General features: G+C 40.0%; 1 long non-coding RNA gene and 1 pseudogene across 2 annotated transcripts in view; both read left to right on the top strand.

Moving 5' to 3' along the window:
• Positions 1–8,571: 8,571 nt before the first annotated feature.
• Positions 8,572–8,663, top strand: LOC123794116 (small nucleolar RNA U3; annotated as a pseudogene).
• Positions 8,664–9,591: 928 nt separating this feature from the next.
• LOC148110765 (uncharacterized) overlaps positions 9,592–18,522 on the top strand; it is a 61,716-nt gene continuing 52,785 nt past the window's right edge. For both annotated transcript variants that reach the window (XR_015725836.1, XR_015725842.1), the window contains exon 1: positions 9,592–9,677. This is a non-coding gene — a long non-coding RNA (uncharacterized LOC148110765). The remainder of the gene's footprint in view (positions 9,678–18,522) is intronic.

The following is an 18,522-nucleotide window of genomic DNA, read 5'->3' as shown; positions in this document are numbered from 1 at the left end:
CTACACCTTTCAGCAAAAGCTTTTACAATGATATTAAACATTAACTCTGTATGGGTTAATCCCAAGACACAGCATCAGCCTTAAGGTTAATAGTCCTTTTAATTAAAGGATAAGTCAGTTATTGAACACAGAAGCTAATCACAAAAGGATTACCACTGAAAATGAACATAGTCTGTGCAATTAGTCTGATAATTAAGACTTAAGTACTGGACAGAGATCAAAGTGCTTGTAATATGCAATAAAGTTCCTGGAGTTGTAAGGATATTCAAAATGTTAGCTTGTGCTTTATTGCACCTTCCATTTATCGTGGACCCATGATAGCAGCAAACACATTTCCCCAATGGATGTCAGCATGGGTAACTGCAACAGCTGTTACTGCATAAGCCTGGTGTTTCTCACAATATGATTACTCTGTCAACGACGGCTGTAAAAGGTGGCGTCTGCATTCATCAAACAGAGTTATCAATAAATGTAAAACCATACAACAATTAGAGATCTCAAAGGAAGAACAAATCCAGCTAGAAAAAAAATGTCAACCACACTCTTTAATTACTAAGATTGTTAATCAATAAAATGCCTTCATAACTTTTAATTAAAATTTTATTTGAGCTGGATGTTTGGAGAATCTGATTCTTTGTTTTCATTACATTTAACAGTTGCACTACAAAAATCCTAATGGCATCTGTGAGCGGCCGTCCCCTGGGGGACACTTTATATCTGTAATTGCATATTGTCACCTACAGAGGGTGTTAAGAATCCTTGTTAAAAATAAAGGAAATAGGAGACATCTCACAGTAGCCGTTATTATGGAGCAAATTACTAGGTAGAGCAGTCCAGAAGCTGTCAAGAAAGGTTAGCAAAAAGGGGTGTGAGGAAATCAACCATTCAGCAATTCATCATGAACCAAAACCAGCTCTAAAATAAAACCACGGCAAAAAAGGTATCGGTTTTATGAAGTAAAGACGTTGACTTTGTTTGTAACAAAGAATAAAGATTAAGAGGCTACTGATGAAGGATGAAAAGATGAAATGATAAAAGAAAAATCAAGTGCTTTAATCACACTGATACTCAGGCAAGATATAGTGAGAACAAGTTGGAATTCCAAAGCTTTGTGCTGTAGACATTACTTTATCTTTAATTTGTGTTCATAAGAGTCTGTAATTTATGTATCACCAGCCCCAGAAGTTGCCTGGTGAATTCCCATACCTTCATGTCAGTCTCTTCAAGCTGAATAGAAGCCTCACTGTTAATGTTTCTAAATGGTCTCTTTTTTTACTTATAAAAAAAGAAAATTGATCTTGATGTTTTTCTCAATTGAGTTTCCACTAGGATTTCATTTGACTCTCAATTCCAGCTCACGTAAATAAATGAGGTTGACTCTTGCTTACTTCATTGCTGAAATAATTAGCAATCTCTCCTTTCACACCTCTGAATGCTGATAAGAAAAAGAATTCCGGTGCTCAGAGGTGCACTCATGGGCTTCCCTTTTCTTAATCTCAGCTTGGTTTCCTGGATTCCCATTTGAGTAAGAATGACTGTGAACTCTAGCCAGCCAATTCACCCAGTGCCTTAGAGGGCTGCCACCTCCCTAATTCAGAGCAGATAGAATGTACCCTCTGTAGGGGCCAAGGGCAAGCTGCCCCAAGATGGGCCACTTTGGCCAGAAGATTATTTTGAGTTAAAAGCAATAAAAACCCAATAGATTTAGGAAAAGCTCTTTACCTCCCCCCTCACCTGCCTAAATATACATTGGAAAAGACAGCCTGTACCAAGAAGAGAGTTCTTAAAAGAGATTCCTTTTTACCTAAGAAACTGGTCTTTATAACAGGGCAACCTTGGTTTTCCAAACATCTCTTCTCACCTTCCTGCTAATGGCTTTCCTCCCTTTTATATCCCAGACTCCTACTTCTCTTCTTAGCTCAGGATGACATATATACCTCATTTTGCTTGTCTTTAGAGATTCATGTCTGTATGGATATGCCGTATACAGGAAATTAAATTTTCTCCTGTCCATCTATCGTGAATACATTTACTTCTTAGTCCAGATAGAAGAATCTTGGACAGAGTCAATTTTCCTCCTCCCCAACACCTCCATGTTTTTCTTCTCTCAGGAAAAGTTTAAGGGCAATCATCAGAGCACTGCTTGAAAGATCAACCAAGGAAGGCTGTTTTTAACCAAAAGGTCCCCTGCCCAACTTTGGTTCCAGCCATCGAAAAACCCTTATAACTGGGGGACAGGGGTGCAAGAGCACCCGCTCCAAGGGTCCTAACCAGACCAAACTCAGGCACTTGCCACTGACAAAATTGAAAGGCAGAGAGATGAGTGGTGATGAAACAAGAAAGGAATTTATTTTAGCAAGACCAACACTGGGGAGACAGCAGACTAAAATTCAAAGACTATCTCTAAAGTGCTGAAGAAACTTCCAGGTTTATAAAAAGAATATGTGAGACGTAGGTGGGCAGTAAAGGTCAGCTCGGTCATTGTCTTGGAATCAATCACGCAGGGTCTTGTGGTGTCAGGGTAGTCCTTATTGCTTGAGGGGGCAGTTTTTATTCCCATAACAGGATGCTTTGCACGCAGGGTCTTTTGCCTGAGTTAAGAGATAAGCTGGAAAGAACTTAATCACATAGAAAGTACAGACCGAGGTCACAATGGGGGTAGTTGAAGTCCTCTCTCAGCCTGATTATATACGAAATCAGGGTCACACCTTAGAGAAAGAAGAGGAAAATAATAGCACTTCATACTTAAATAATGCTTACCAAATGTCAGACATTGTTCCGAGCACTTTATAGATTTTAACTCAGTTAATCCTCACAAAAACCCTAGGAAGTCAATTATTATTATCACACCAAGAGGTTAGGTCACTTGCCCATGTCACATAGCACACAGCTGGAACTATGAATCCAGGTTATCTGGCTTCAGAGTCTATGTCCTTAACCCCTGCCCAATACTGCTTTTAAGAAAATAGCGCTTAAAAAGTAACAAATAAAAATAATAAAACAAATAATTAAAAATAAAATTTTAAATATTTCTTAAATTACAAAATTTTTAAAAAATGAATAAAAAAGAAAACAGCACTTCCTGGCCATCTACTTTGTGTCAAGCTTATGCTCAATGTTTTATTTCTGTTTGCATAATTCTGCAAAGTGAGTTTTACAGATGAGGAAATTAAGACCCAGTGAGGAGAACTAAACCTGCCCAAAGTCACACAGTAAGCAGTACTGTCCAGATTCAAATCCAGTTCAATTAGACTCTAAAAACCCATATGACTTTACACGTTGTCGGAGTAAGAAAGAATCACAGGATTTTAATTCTGCTAACATTCAATGATGAATAAGAAAGGGCTAGGGTGCCTGGCTGGCTCAGTAGGTAGAGCATGTGACTCTTGATCTTGGGGTAGTGAGTTCAAGCCCCATGTTGGGTGTAGAGTTTACGAAAGGAAAGGAAAGGAAAGGAAAGGAAAGGAGAAAAAAATCTTTTTAAATGAGCAGCTTCAAGGGCACCTGGGTGGCTCAGTTAGTTAAATGTCTGACTCTTGGTTTTGGCTCAGGTCACAGTCTCAGAGTCAAGGATGGAGCCCCATGTCTAGCTCTGCACTCAGTGCAGAGTCTGCTTCAGATTCTCTCTCCCTCTCCATCTGTCCCTCCTGCTTGTGCTCACTCTCCTCTCTCTTTCAAATACATAAATAAATCTTTGGGCGGGGTGGGCGGGTGGGGGGGATGTTCCCCAGAGCATGAAGGATTGCCTTCAACCCTGAGAGGAGACCATGTTTTCACCATTCTCCTCGTGGATGAATATGAGGGTTGTGGCATTCATGATGACACGTGCTCCTCCCTACCAGACTAGTAAAACGAATGAAAATAAACAGGGAAGAAACAGGGATTTTTCAAACAAACAATTAAGCAACCCAGGATGGGGGGATGCAGTGGGGATAGGTAGAGAGGCTGCTCAAGTGGGAAAGTCAGGGTCTGATACATATCTGTAAAACCACAATGCCTTGCATGATAGCAAACCCTAATAAACATGTCTGCACTGGATGACAGACCGCTTCCCTCTCTCTCGTAGCTTGGAGATAGTCCCTCCAAACTCTCCCTAAACCACGGTCTCAATAGGTATTTTCAACCTGCCAGTGACTGCACTTTCCCATCTTTTTCTCCTGTAGCATTTAACTTTTTTCCAGTTTTTCACTCCTGTTATTCTTAGACGTTGTTAGGTTTTTTTCCCCCATCATATAGTCCACACTTTAGGATGGGCGACAACTCTGCGTAAGTTCATGAAAATGTAAATTTCAGATATTACAGGAGGACCTTGTTTTCTTTCCCAATGCTTAGTACAGCCAAGCGTGTCCTAGGTAGCAGTCAGAAAGATCAAGGGAAATGGTGCATGTTTATGAAAAATGCTTTTGGCATACTTTGTATTTCGTTCATACCTGCAAACAAAGCAGGGAGACACCCAGCACAAGTAATTTTAACCACTTAATCTCATCCATTGCATATAAATAGTAGTCATATTTGAACACCAAAGAGATGTTTCAAACCTTAAATGATATGGAAAAAGCATTGCAGACCCCCGAGTGTTATTTAATTTCTACATTTTGAGATGATTGAAAATGAACATGATTGAAATATGAAAGTCGTATTTTTTAAAACTTTCATTTTGCAAAGGTTAATTGACAAGCAGTTTGAGCAGAGGGAATGAGCTGCAAGTAAGTTTCCAATTACCAGAACTGGGACATAGACTTGGGAGAATGTATGAAATATATAAATCTTGAAATGCTAACAGAACTTCCATTTACTAGGCTGAGGAATGAGCAGCATAGATTTGAAGACATTATGGCCCACTTTATAAAGCTATAACTATCTATATAAAGATAAAATAAAATAAATATCTTGATTTTAATTTCAGAAAGATATTCTTTAAAATTTTTCCATAGGAATCATCATTGACTAATAAAATGAGACTCCTTGTTCTATTAACGAAAACATTTGGGTACGGTAGCATGCGAATCTCTATATATTCATATATAGACACAGATATGTAAATTTGCTGCCAAATAGATTAGCAAAATGCTAGTAGTATGGCAGTCTGGGGGAGAGTCTATCTTGTTGCAATTTTTGAATTTCTCAATCCATCAGTTAAATGTAGATTCAGGGCACAGACTCATAGTTCCTTGTCAAATAAATTATGTCTTACATCAAAGACCACACAGATTCCTACTTAACAAAACAGGAGAATGTCTGAATAGACCATAAATGTGAAATATGAAAGAGAGCAAAATGAGACAGCCAATAAAATAAAAGATTTGTTAGTCAGCTAAAAACTATCTACAAAATGGTACTACCGACAATCAGAACTGGTAATTAAAGAAATATTCTTTTAAACTGATGCTAATTTTTTTTCCATGAGAAATGAGTTCTGGTGATAATGCAAAATGGTAAAATTGCTATGCATAAAAAGTTTTTAATTGGATAGCAAAGACTGAGATGGTGCATGTATCTTTTCTGTGTGGGTATTGAAATGCCATGTACATGTAATAGGAGAAAAGAACAAGAAATGTGCCAGGTCTTTAAGAAATAAGCCAGGTATTAAACTATTATATAGGGGCGCCTGGGTGGCACAGCGGTTAAGCGTCTGCCTTCGGCTCAGGGCGTGATCCCGGCGTTATGGGATCGAGCCCCACATCAGGCTCCTCCGCTAGGAGCCTGCTTCTTCCTCTCCCACTCCCCCTGCTTGTGTTCCCTCTCTCGCTGGCTGTCTCTATCTCTGTCGAATAAATAAATAAAATCTTTAAAAAAAATTAAAAAAAACTATTATATAGTTGTAAACTCATGGGTCAATAATATTTGTTTTATCAACTTGACATTTTTCCCTTTCCAAGTAATTTATAGCAATTAATTCTTATTTGTAGATATGTTTTCTACTTTGGTTTTCCCCCAAAGTTGGCATTGAAAAACCTGTTCTCATATAGAAGCTACTACTAAAGATGTTATTTGGTGTAATGATTTTGGTAAAACGAAATTGTCAGCAGTCCTTAGATCAGAGCTATCTTGAAATTTGACAGACTGTAATGAATTATGAGATAAATACATTATTTGGGGCATCTGGGTGGCTCAGTCAGTTAAGCGTCTGCCTTCAGCTCAGGTCACCATCCTGGAGACACAGGATCCAACCCCATGTCAGGCTCCCTGTGCCCCTCCCTTCCCACCACCTCACCACTAGTGTGCGTGCACACACTCTCTCTCTCTCTTTCTCTTTCTCTCTCAAATAAATAAATAAGATAAATACATTACTTTTAACTTTTCTTTAAAGAGTTTCACTACAACAAACCATAAGAGACTCTTAATCATAGGAAACAAACTGAGGGTTGCTGGAGGGGAGGGAGGTGGGAGATGGGGTAACTGGATGATACACTATATGTTAATTAACTGAATTTAATTTTTTTTAAAGTTAAGAAAAATAAAAATTCATACATAAAAAAAAGAGCTTTGCTACAATATTGAATTTCTTAGATATGTCTGACTTTCAAAGGGTTTCACAGGATTTGGCTTAACAGTTACACGAGATAGTGCAGAGAAAGTGCTTCGCACAGTACCTGGCACGTGGGAAGCGCTCAGGAAAGAAGGGGCTCTATACAAGTGGGTGAACTCAATATGTACTTCTGAGAAATGAGTGTCTCTTTCGTCCAGGGCTCCATCACGTGCGTATTCATTTGCTAGGGCTGCTATAACGAAATACGACAGAAGAAGTGACTTCAGCAACAGGAATGTATTTTCTTACAGTTCTGGAAGCTGGAAGTCAAAGCCCTAGGTGTTAGGTGCGCCTGGGTGGCTCAGTCGTTAAGCGTCTGCCTTCGGCTCAGGTTGGGTCCTGGGATCAAGCCCCATGTCAGGCTCCCTGCCAAGCACTCTCCCACTTCCCCTGCTTGTGTTCTCTCTCTCGCTGTCTCTGTCAAATAAATTTAAAAAATCTTAAAAAAAAAAAAAAGATCTAGGTGTTAGCAAGATTGGTTTCTCCTGAGGCCTCCCTGGGCTTGGCTTCGTGATGGCCTCTTTCCTGCCCTGTCCTCACATTATGTTTCCTCTGTGCACTGGCATCCCTGCTGTCTGTGTGTGATTTTCGCTTCTTTTAAGGACACCAGTCAGATTGGATTAGGACTGATCCTAAAGGCCTCATTTTCACTTAATCACCACTTTAAAGGCACTATCTCCAAATGCAGTTGTGTTCTGAGGCACTGAGGGTTAGGGGTTCACCCTATGGATTTGTAGAGAACGCAGTTCAGTCCCTAACAACATGGTAAGATCGATGTAGACAGCTCCCAACACTGGAGGAAGCTGTTGGGATCCAAGGTGCCCAGAGAGGTGGGAGTACTAGCAAGCAAGTAGAGAGAACAAGGGCTGGGTGGGGGCCTTCCAGCACCTTCTCTTGCACGTCCTTCCTGTCCTGGTACCATTTGCCTTCTCTCCTGCACCACATCTGTGCATCTTTGCATTTTTTCTGCATCAGCATCAAAGCATATGGGCCGTGAGTCAGATGCTCATTTCCTTAAATGAGTACTTCGTGAAAGTGAGTAAAAGGCTTAGCACTCTGAAGAGCTGCCCTGTCCCCCCACCCCAGAGAACTTAAATATACCTAAAGAAGCTCTGGTTAATTGAATGGGGGAGGGGGGTGAGTAGGGAAGATTCCCCACCATGGTTTAAACCACCTGCTCAGGATTCTTTATTCTCCCCACTTGCTTCCTTTTTTTTTTTTTTTTTTTTTTTTTTTTGCTGGTGGCTCTGTGCTCCTGTGGATGAAGAGAAATCAAGTCATGGGGCAAGGAGGGTAGGTGGTAATTCCAAATAAGGATTGGGGGGCAGTGAGTCTATGGGTGGAGAAGTGAAATGGGGGAAGGGAAGGGCAGGGAGTGCCCTCTATTTAAAGGGACCTGAAGAAACTCAAAAAACGGATGCTTGTCTTAGCACAAGCACGGTTCTTTTATCCTTGTCGTTTCACCCTGTGCAAATAGTAACTGCAATTTATGAGACCGTATTAATGTGCTATTCAGGAAAGAGTCCCCTTTCCTTAACAGGGTGTTAGTGTGAAGAAACACTGTCATGGCATAAAATCACTTCCGTAGAATATGTAATTAGCTACAGCATGAACCTTAAGGAGAAGGAGGAAACAGACATCTCTTCCCTGTTTGCCTTCTCTCCGAGTTACAGGAAGGAGGGGGTGTGAATCTGAGAGTGTCTGTAATTTAAGCCCTGGCATAATGCCTAGCACAGTGCTCTACACTGTGTTCAATAAATAGATGTTGTCAACTGACAGCCCCGTTGTAGAGTAACAGTTGTTTCTTTAGCCAAATTCACTGTATCTGCAGAGTTCCATTGTTCTTTGGGGCTCTCTCTTCCTTAAAATGATGGATTGCCAAGTAATAAAAATGTTTTCACCTCTATCTCCACTTCTCTCACCCCCTTAAGTTCTTCTTCTATTGCCAGTTCCACATCAGCTGACCCATTCACCCATCTCTCATTGGCTTCCTGGTACCCAGCAGCTCAGAGCCATTCTGGTTCTAAAATATTGGCAAATCTAAGACTATACTTTCAGGGATCATTTCTATAGTTTGTTACTAAAATATTGGCAAATCTTTCATTATAATCGTTGAGGTTTGTCAATTAGAGGAAATGCGGATTATGTTTTAATTGTTCAGAAATAATAGCATTCTGACTGGCATGAGCCAGGAAAGTCTCCCCTGAGCAAAGACGCCCCAGTTGTGAAAAATTAAGAGGCAAACTCAGCCATAAAACCAGGAAGCTGAGAGTGGTAGAACAGCCTAACTGAGGGGTTACCATCTTTTTTTGCCTAAATCAGAAGAGGTTATTTAGTCTTTAAAAGCACCTAGAAAATTAATGGTTTGGGCAAATAACACCTTTATCTAAAAAGGAAATGAGTGGTTTCTCTTCTCTCTATATATACTATTGATTATCCTGGAGCTTTCTATGAGCCACATTCCTCTCCATCTTCCAGTCAGAACCTAAATTACATGCAGCACCTGAGGAAAAGGTACTCAAAGAATCACAAGTTAACATTTGTCTTCTCTGCATGAATATTCTTCGAGCTAGAACCAGAAAGATAATACACCGAAAGTTTATTGAAAAACTTTGCAGCTCAGAATCCAATTTAATTAATGAGATGTGACCTGTGTGACCATTGCATAAATATACCACATCTTCTCTACTCATTCATCTATTGCTGAACAAACGTTTAGGTAGCTCTCATAAATACTTGGAAGAGTGCTGACCACACTGACTCCATGTTTGGCCCTCCATCTCGTTCACGCCCCAGCAGTGACTTCCGTCAAGGCTATGAGTTCCAGGCCCCCTGGAAGTTAGTGTGGGCCCTGATGGGAAAGTGGAAGGCGTCTTCTGACCGTCCCTAAAGTGGTGCACAGGAGGAACCAGTTTAGATAACTAGTAGAGAAAACCGGCACACAGACGGGTCTACTTTAGAAAACTAGGAGAGATCCTCTGGCGCACGCATGGCCCCGCCTTACATAACCACCCTGTGATGTCACCACCATGCGCCTCACTTCATAAAACCTGGCCATTACGGTCCAGACTGGGTGGAGAAAGGCTCGGAGAATCCCTGTAGGAGCACGGTCCCCACACGCCTGGATCGTCGCCAGACGCCTCTGTCAGTAAGTTACCCCGAATAAAACTCTGTGTAGACAGTGTGGAGCGGCTGGCTTCATTCCTCAGTCTAAAGTGGCTTCTCCGTCTGGAGGAGATTTTACTGACGCTCCTCCACCTTCTAACAATAATGGCGCAATTAACATAGGGGTGCGGATAGCTTTTCAAATTAATGTTTTTGTTTTCTTCACGTAAGTCCCGAGAGTAGAATTACCGGATCATATGGTATTTCTATTTATTATTATTTTTTTTAAGAACCTCCACACCGTTTTCCAGAGCGGCCACACCAATTCGTATTCCTACCAACAGTGCGCAAGTGTTGCCTTTTCCCCACGAGGATCCTCGCCAAAACGTTTACTTATTGTCTTTTTTATTTTAGCCATTCTGACAGATGTGAGGGGTATGTGGTTTTGATGCGCATTTCCCTGGTGATGAGTGATGTCGAGCATCTTTTCATGCGTCTGATGGCCGTCTTTGTGTCTTCTTTGGAAAAATGTCTATTCAGATCCTCTGCCCTTTTTTAAATCAGATTTTTTTTTTTTTTTTGGTGTTGAGGTGTATGAGTTTTTATATATTTTGGATATTAACCCCTTTTCAGAAATATTTGCAGATATCTTTTCCCATGTAGTAGGTTACCTTTTGCTTCATTGATGGTTTCCTTTGCTGTGGAAGTCTTTTTACTTTGATGTAGTCCTATTTATTTTTGCTCTTGTTTCCCTTGCCTGGGAAGATAAATCCCCCCAGAAATATTGCTAAGGTTGGTGTTCAACATATTACTGCCTATGTTTTCTTTCAGGAGTTTTATGGTTTCACATCTCACATTAGGTCTTTAATTCATTTTGAGTTTGTTTTTGTGGATGATTTATGAAAGTGCTCCAATTTCATTCTTTTGCATGTAGCAGTCTGGTTTTCCTAACGCAATTCATTGAAGAGACCGTCTTTTACCCATTGTGTATTCTTGCCTCCTTTGTCATAGATTAACTGATGGTATAAGTATGGGTTTCTGGGCTCTCTATTCTGTTCCATTGATTTGTGTGTCTATTTTTGTGCCAATACCATACTGTTTGATTACCATAGCTTTGTAGTATAGTTTGAAATCTGGGATTGTGATATGTCCAGTTTTGTTCTTCTTTCTCAAGATTGCTTTGTCTGTTCGGGGTCATTGGTGGTTCCATACAAATCTAAGTATTACTCTAGTTCTGTGAGAAATACTACTGGTATTGATAGAGATTGCATTGAAGCTGTAGATTGCTTTGGGTAGTATGGACATTTTAACAGTATTAATTTTTCCAATCCATGAGCATGGTATATTTTCCCTTTTGTGTGTGTGCGTTGTCTTTGATTACTTTCATCAATGTCTTATAGTTTTCAGAGTACATGTCTTTCACCTCCTTAGTTAAATTTATTCCAAGACATTTTATTCTTTTTGATACAATTATAAATAGGATTGTTTCTTTATTTTGTTTGCTGCTTTGTTATTAGTGTGTCAAAACAGAACAGATTTCTGTATATTAATTTTATATCTTGAAACTTTACTGAATTCGTTTATTCTAATATATTTTTGATTAAGTCTTTAGAGTTTTCTATGTGTAATATCATGTCATCTGCAAATAGTGACAGTTTTCCTCTTTTGTTACCAATTTGGATGCCTTCTCTGTCTGATTGTATTGTTGTGGCTAGGACTTCCAGTACTATGTTGAATAAAACTAGTGAGAGTAGAGCAATATCTTTGTCTTGTTCCTGATCTTGGAGGAAAAGCTTCCAGCTTTTCACCATTGAATATGCTATAGCTATGAATTAATCATACTCCTTTTTTAGCAGTAATTCTACATTAAATAAATGAAAATATGGTTACCTTATTTGTCAAAGTATTGAAGCCTATACTTGGAAACTCATGGGATGTAAAATGTCCTAAAATCAATAGGTTATGAATATTTTGGCAGCAATATTTAAGAATCCAGTGTACAAATTTTTACTTCCTACACCAGTAAGAAGGATTTACAATTTTATTTGACTAAAAAACAAGATTATAGATGATCTCTTTGTAGGATGAGGCAGCACATAAATAAAACAAAATAAATAGGTTATGGAGATTTCTTTAGAAATCTCCCTTCTAATTTACTTTAACAAAATAAGGTTTGAACTTTTTCCCTTTACAAATATTTTACTAAGAAATATGATGTGTGTAGCTTTTATTTCCAACAATTTATCTCCAGACCTTCCAGCATTACTTACAAAGAAAAACCACAAATACCCATTTTTTGTACAGAGTGAGTTTCATCTTTACATACCTCGCCTTTATTTTTCAATGGAATGAGAATGAATGATGGACTTCCCAATTTTGCGAAGTCCAAATCACTTCTTAATCTGTGATAAACTAACCCAAAAACACATTTAAAGCTTTTATCCTATCCCCCAAGTGGAAGCCAAATGGCTGACCTTACATTGTCATGGCGATTATCTCTGATAAAGTGTTTAAGTGAGTTAAACTACTATTCGTGTGACTTTATTTTGAAAGCTTCAGCGAACACCTATTTTTGAAATATTGAAAGCTTCAGTAAGCACACATGTAACTTGAGTTACATTTAAAAGGATGGAGAAGAGAGGGCCTGAATCAAGCCCAGTCACTGCAGAGTGTGAGTTTCAGAGCTGGAAAGAAGGACTGGAGGAGATGTCTCTCCTTCTCCTGGGCCCCACCAACCCTGTGCTCACTGGCACCTCTGTGCAAGCACACAGCTGCTGAAGCCCATCAGCCTTTATTTCACTGCTAGGCAAGCTCACTGAGGAGGGGGTATCTTAGTCCTTTTGTTATACAGTTGCCTAACTTGTCTTTTCAAATATGTTCAATAAATTGTGGGTGAATAAATAACATGGCTCAATCCCCTCTTGTTACAGACAATAAAAAAAAAACCAACAGAAGGATGATGACTTGTGTTAGGGTCAGTTGATTAGAAGGGAGACCCAATAAAACCCCGAATCTTTCAGTGTTCATGCTGTGGAAATCTCAGCCAGCAAGTCGAACCAAAAGTAGGACCAAAATGCAGAAAATGGGTTGAATGTAGGTTGTGGCTCATGATAACTGATGTTATTGCTTTTTATGAAGATGTTGCCCTTTATATTATCAACATAATTTATTATCTTACTCCACGGAGACATCTTACATGGAAGTCCAGTGATTTAGAGCATGGCGGATTCAAATTCCAGCTGTGTGGCCTTGCTCAGTTCCTTGGTCTGATCTTCAGATGAATGTTCTCTGTATGTGGATGGACAAGTTGCTACCTCTTAGTCGTTACAAGGACCAGACAGTGTAAAACACGTAAGAGCAGAGAGCTCAGGGCCCATCACATGCTTGTCAACACAGCCATCATTTAAAGTGCTTTGTAGGGCTTCATTAAACCCTTGAATGAATGAGAAAAACAGATCCCACTCAAAATTTGTTTAAAACATGTATACCTATTAATGTAGATCTTAAAACATAGCTCATGCACATTTGTGTTTTTAAATATTTATATATGTACAGTATATATACAGAAAGGGAAAGAATTCCAGAAAAAAGTACAAAACATTAAGATGGTTGTTTCTGGGTAGTGGAATTTTTATCTGTATTTGCATATATATTCTACAATAAGCATGAATAATTGTGTAAAGTAAATTTAATATATTTTTAAACATGAATATTGACTTTTATCTGGTTTAAAATCTTTAAGATAAGTCCTAAAATTACTGTACTTTAACACATGAGCTATGGATAATGCCAAAGTTATGGAAATTTTCCTCCCAAATGCTGCTGCGGTTCTTGTTTTTCATTATTTTTATAGTTATTTATTACTTCTACTTAATACCATGTGTCAGGTACTATTCCAAGTGCTTTATAAATATCAACTTAAGAAAGAGCAATAATACCCTAACTGGGGAGAAAAGAAGCTCCGGGTAGGGACAAGACATATCTAGATTAAAAGGATAGTCTAAGTTCAGGCTTTTAAATCAAGATTAATGAAAAATACAGGGCAAATACAAAATTCCTGCAGCTATTTTATTCGTATGTATATGATTGGCCACAAAAAATGATCTAGCTAAGTATATTCTGCTAAGAAATGAATAATTATTTTCTAAATAATTTGGACATGGTTTTATAAGGCATCATTTTACAGGGAAATCACCCAAAACTATGTAAACTACATAATAGACACCTAACATACACTATTTTTCTCTCTAACCAAAGCTACAAATTGTTATTCTCTTAAGTGAAATTCAAGTATGTAATTACAAACATAATAATAAGATTGAAAAGCAGTTCTCATTATCTCCCCTATCTAACTCTTCTCCACATGCACAAGGTCCCCTATGAAGCCAGCAGGCAAGACTGGGTAGCTGTGAGGTCACAGAGGGGGCACAGCAGTGGGTAAGGCTTGGGCCGGTAGTCAATATGATATACCTCTGGAATCCGTATAATCACCCTGAGTAACGCGGGCACATCATGGTAATATATGATGGGCTATCATTTTCCCTTGCTGTTCTTTATGTAGCTGTGATGACCATAACTCAACAACAAATTTGTCATAGAATCTTCAAAGAAGGGGGGGGAAAATCAACGAGCTTTCATACGTCTGTTCTGGGAACATATGATTTTGTTCTAATATAAATCCAAATATATTCACAACCATATTTGCTTCATGTGTAGGAATGGCTCCTCTTAAATATCAGTGCTCCAAAGGCACCAAATTTGCCACTGCTGTCCCCTGAATGTCACGCGATACAAAGACTGCCTTGGCAGAGTAAAGCTGAAAACCTCTTGGCAACAGGGAGAACCATCATTAGTCTTCCTGAGCTGGACGCTGCCTAGAGGCCCCTGCGAGAGTCACTGGCCGCAGCCCCACCTGGGAGAGACTAATCGTTTTCCAACCGGCTCTAACATTCATTTAGCACCAGAAGATGTGTTCATGTTTGAAGTTTTAAACTCTAAGCGTTTTTGATGAATGAAACAACCAAGCCAGTCTTATCTTTCCTAATACTTCCCTTCTTGACACACCTGGACCAGCTCTGGTACAAGCCTCATCTGGGCCGTGGCCAACGGCTGCGCCCATAACTATGTTCACATTGAAAAGAAGGCAGCAGAGAATGATGAAAGCATCTCCTTCTGGGGGTAAAACAAAGGAGCTCTTCCAACACCATATGAGAAAGCAGAAGTCCTGAGAGCGTTTTTCTTAAATTTCTTTAGAAATCTCACGTACACCTGCTAGAAGGTCTGTCAAAGTTCAAAGATCTCTGAGTCCACAGAAGGGAGGGGCTCTGAAAAAAAGAACAATGATAAACAGAAAATACGAGCTGAATGGGTGTTCAGAATTCACAGCACCTGATACCCACCCCTCCACCCCATTACTGATAAGGAAATAGAGGTCTAGAAAAGGATCCTGGGTCAGGCAGTGAGCTTTGGGCAGAGCCAGGATTTGGAACATACTCAGCTTCTGTTGTGGCTTGCTGCTATTCCAGGACTCAACTTGCAGACTCCTAGCTCAGTGCTCCTTCTATAATATGCTGTGTTACAATAGGGAACTGGGAGCCATTGAGAGTTTGTTCAGCAAAGAAATGACCTGTTAATCTTTGTTTTAGAAGACTGATTGGGTAGTCCCATATGTAAACTGGATTAGAAGATTAGCATCAGTCCAGCATCGCCTTAGTCCCAGGTAGATGGGAATGGGAACCGAGGGAATGGAGTGGAAGGGGCAAGATGCACAGGCTCTGTCAAACCTGCCTGTCTTGTCTGCAGAGCGCATGAAACCTGAGCCCATCTTATGCCCCGTCCCTGATACAGGGCCTAGTCCTTGACAAAAGCGACACGGTAACTGCTGTGAAATGAACAGGGTAATCAGAGGTAGAAAAGATAGGAACCAGTGACTGACTGGATAAAAGGAAGGCAAGGAGTAAGAGATGAGCTCTCAGTTTGTGGTTACATAGCTGAGAGAATGTAGTGGAAATTGGAGGAGAAATTGGTAACGGGAGCGTCAGGGAGAAAATGGTAGTATTGTGGTCACCCAGGGTAGACCTGGACAGAGCTTTCTTGAATCGCTGACCTAGAAGTGATTGGTGAAGCCCTAGGATAGCCGAGAGCGGCCTGGAATTACAGAAGCAGAAAAGGGCTGAAGCCATCAGTGGGGAGAATCCGTACCCGCAGGGCGCCCCGGCTGTAGCTTTTTAGACTCCTAGTTCTCCACACAGGTTGGTAGAGCCAGGGTGCTGGCATCTGGCAAAAACAAGAGGGCATATCTTCAGACCCAATCTCAATGTCCGTGTGATATTTTCAAGCAAGAAGACCCAAATGTGTGCTTATGGTACAAGCGAAAAAATTTCAGCTTGAACTTTGAACTTGTCCAGAAGTTTACAATCAAGAAACCTTAAAAAGCTTCTATTAGAATTTGTAGGGGGCCCGGGTGGCTCGGTCAGTTTTAAGCATCTGCCTTTGGCTCAGGTCATGATCCTGGGATTGAGCCCCACATCCGGGCTTCCTGCTCAGCGGAGAGCCTGCTTCTCCCTCTCCCTCTTCCTCCTCCCCATGCTTGTCCTCTTTCTCTCTCAAATAAAATCTTTTTTAAAAAAGGATTTGAATAAATCTTGAGTCTCTTTGTGAAGAAATATTTAAATTTTGGAGTACTTGCCAGTTCAGGGGGCGGGGGCAGCATGATGATCTCTGCAGAGATTGGGCGGGGTGGCAGACAAGCCCTGACAGCGCATGCCCGCCCCCACCCCTCTAGGAATAGTTGTATATGTACGCGTCCTTCCTGAGGGAGCCCTGGGCTGTAGTCAGCTGTGCATGCACTTGCTGTGGCCCCAGCAGCCTCTTCAGGTGCACCCTACAGCTTTTCTGCAACTTCTATCCACCTGCCCAATGAAACAGAGGCCAGACTTTTGAAATGAGTCTTTTATATTCATGTTATTACTTTTTAAGGTAGTAGAATCCTAGAACCATAAAAATCAAAATTCATAGACTGTTCTGTCTGAACATGACCTTAGAAATGAGCTAGTTAAAGCCCCTTGAGGAAACTGGGAACCAAGTCTGATCTTCCCTCCAGGGACAGAAGGGCTAGGTTTTTAGCCATGGTTGACATTCTACGATCTGAGGCTGAAAGTGAGGCTGAGTGTGGACCTGGTCTTCCTGCTGTAGAATGTGTGGTCAAGAGGATGGCATGGGGCAAAAGGGCTTGAGAACCACATTCTCACGGCTGTCAGAGCAAGAGCAAGAGCAAACGTTCCAAATAGGAAGTGGGACCTGGAGAAGCAAAAGAAGGCAACTGGACAGTCAGTGGGGGTATGGAGAGGTAGGGATGGTGCTTATAGATTTTTGTGGGTGAGGGCTTCTCCCCACAGTAACCTGGTTCTGCCGTGAGGGCTATCCCTTGAAGATAGATTTCTCCAACGCTCTTATGGTACTAGAGTTAATTCCCATCACTGGTGGAAATAAGAGTTTGGGCATAAAAGGGAAGAATATAGTACAATCCCAAGCATTAGCTAAGTATACGGAATGAAACTATGTGACTATTATAAAGAATAATAATATTAATTTGCCAAAAAGAAAATTGTATGTAACAACTTCTGTTGTATATATAAAAGTACCTAGCTTTCTTTTTTCTCTTTGCTCACTGACGTCTCTACCCACCTGTTTAAAAAAAAAAATCATTCATGTATTCATTAGCTCACTATTTACTTGGCAAATATGTATTGTTTGCCTAATGTGTGTTGGGCACTAGGTATACAATAGTTCACAAAATTGCATGGAGTTTTCAAAGAATAATGTCAATCTACACTAACATGAATTCAGCTCATTTCAGCATTTGCTCTTTCTTTTTCTAAAAGCAGTTCTACTTTCATGGGAGAAGAACTCCCCCGAGCTGGGAGTATCTGTTTTTCGGGAAAAAGAAGACAAAATCAAAAGCCTTCCATTTCTGTATCATAGGCATTTCCTGGATAATCTTCCTCCAAGTAAACAAGAATTTATAATCTGTCCCTTAGGAGTTTTCAAAAATAGTCCCCCTGGCTTATCTTTGCTTCCAACAGGAGTTGTTACAAAGAACTCTCTATTTTTGCTGTTCAGTTTGCTTGCATTCTGATATTATTCAGGGTTTAACTCTTAAGAGTTAAGTCTTCCCAGCCTTTATCTCTACCAACTTCTTTCAACACTTAACTAACCTGTGGATGGTGATGTGACATTCACTTATTCTCCACGTGATCTCTGGTATGGAGAACAGGCAGTATTTTCTGCAAAAGGAATTTTCTCCTAACTGAAAGGAGAAGAAAGCTAACTCCAGCTTCCTGTGGGCCAAGTCCCTTGTGAATTCTGAGAGGGAGAAAAAGGTTAATTGTGAACAGGTTCATACATGTGTCACTTACAACTCACCACTGGATCCCTTCAGTCTCACACCCTTTCAGCAGTAGGTTTAACACACTGAGACCAGACAGAAGTTTTTATTGCTCTCTTCAGTAAGACACAGGGTGAGTTTAAAGAAGGCAATCTTTAAGATTTATCCCTGTGTTCTGGAATAAGAGTTCCATAATTCCTTTAATCCATGTTGCCATCTCCCGTGGCCTTTCGCTTTACTTTGGTCTTTCAACATCTCACCTTATTTTAATAGCAATTATCAGAATCCATATACTAATTCAACCTAACAAGAACTCTAGTAGCATGAACTTGGTATGAGCACGGCGAGGCACTGGACCGGGCACTTATACTTCATAATCATACCATATTTCACAGGCAAATGAACTGTTTTCAGTAACTACAATTTATCTTTAATAGATCTCTGACAATAAATCAAAAGAGTTAATTGGATAAATTTTTCATAAGGCATTAGAGTCTTATAA

This window comes from Ursus americanus, chromosome 1 (assembly GCF_024610735.1).
Source record: "Ursus americanus isolate L20-20 chromosome 1, mUrsAme1.1.p, whole genome shotgun sequence".
Lineage (NCBI taxonomy): Eukaryota > Metazoa > Chordata > Mammalia > Carnivora > Ursidae > Ursus > Ursus americanus.
The sequence above is the reverse complement of the archived record's forward strand: the minus strand, read 5'-3'. Positions and strand labels throughout refer to the sequence as shown.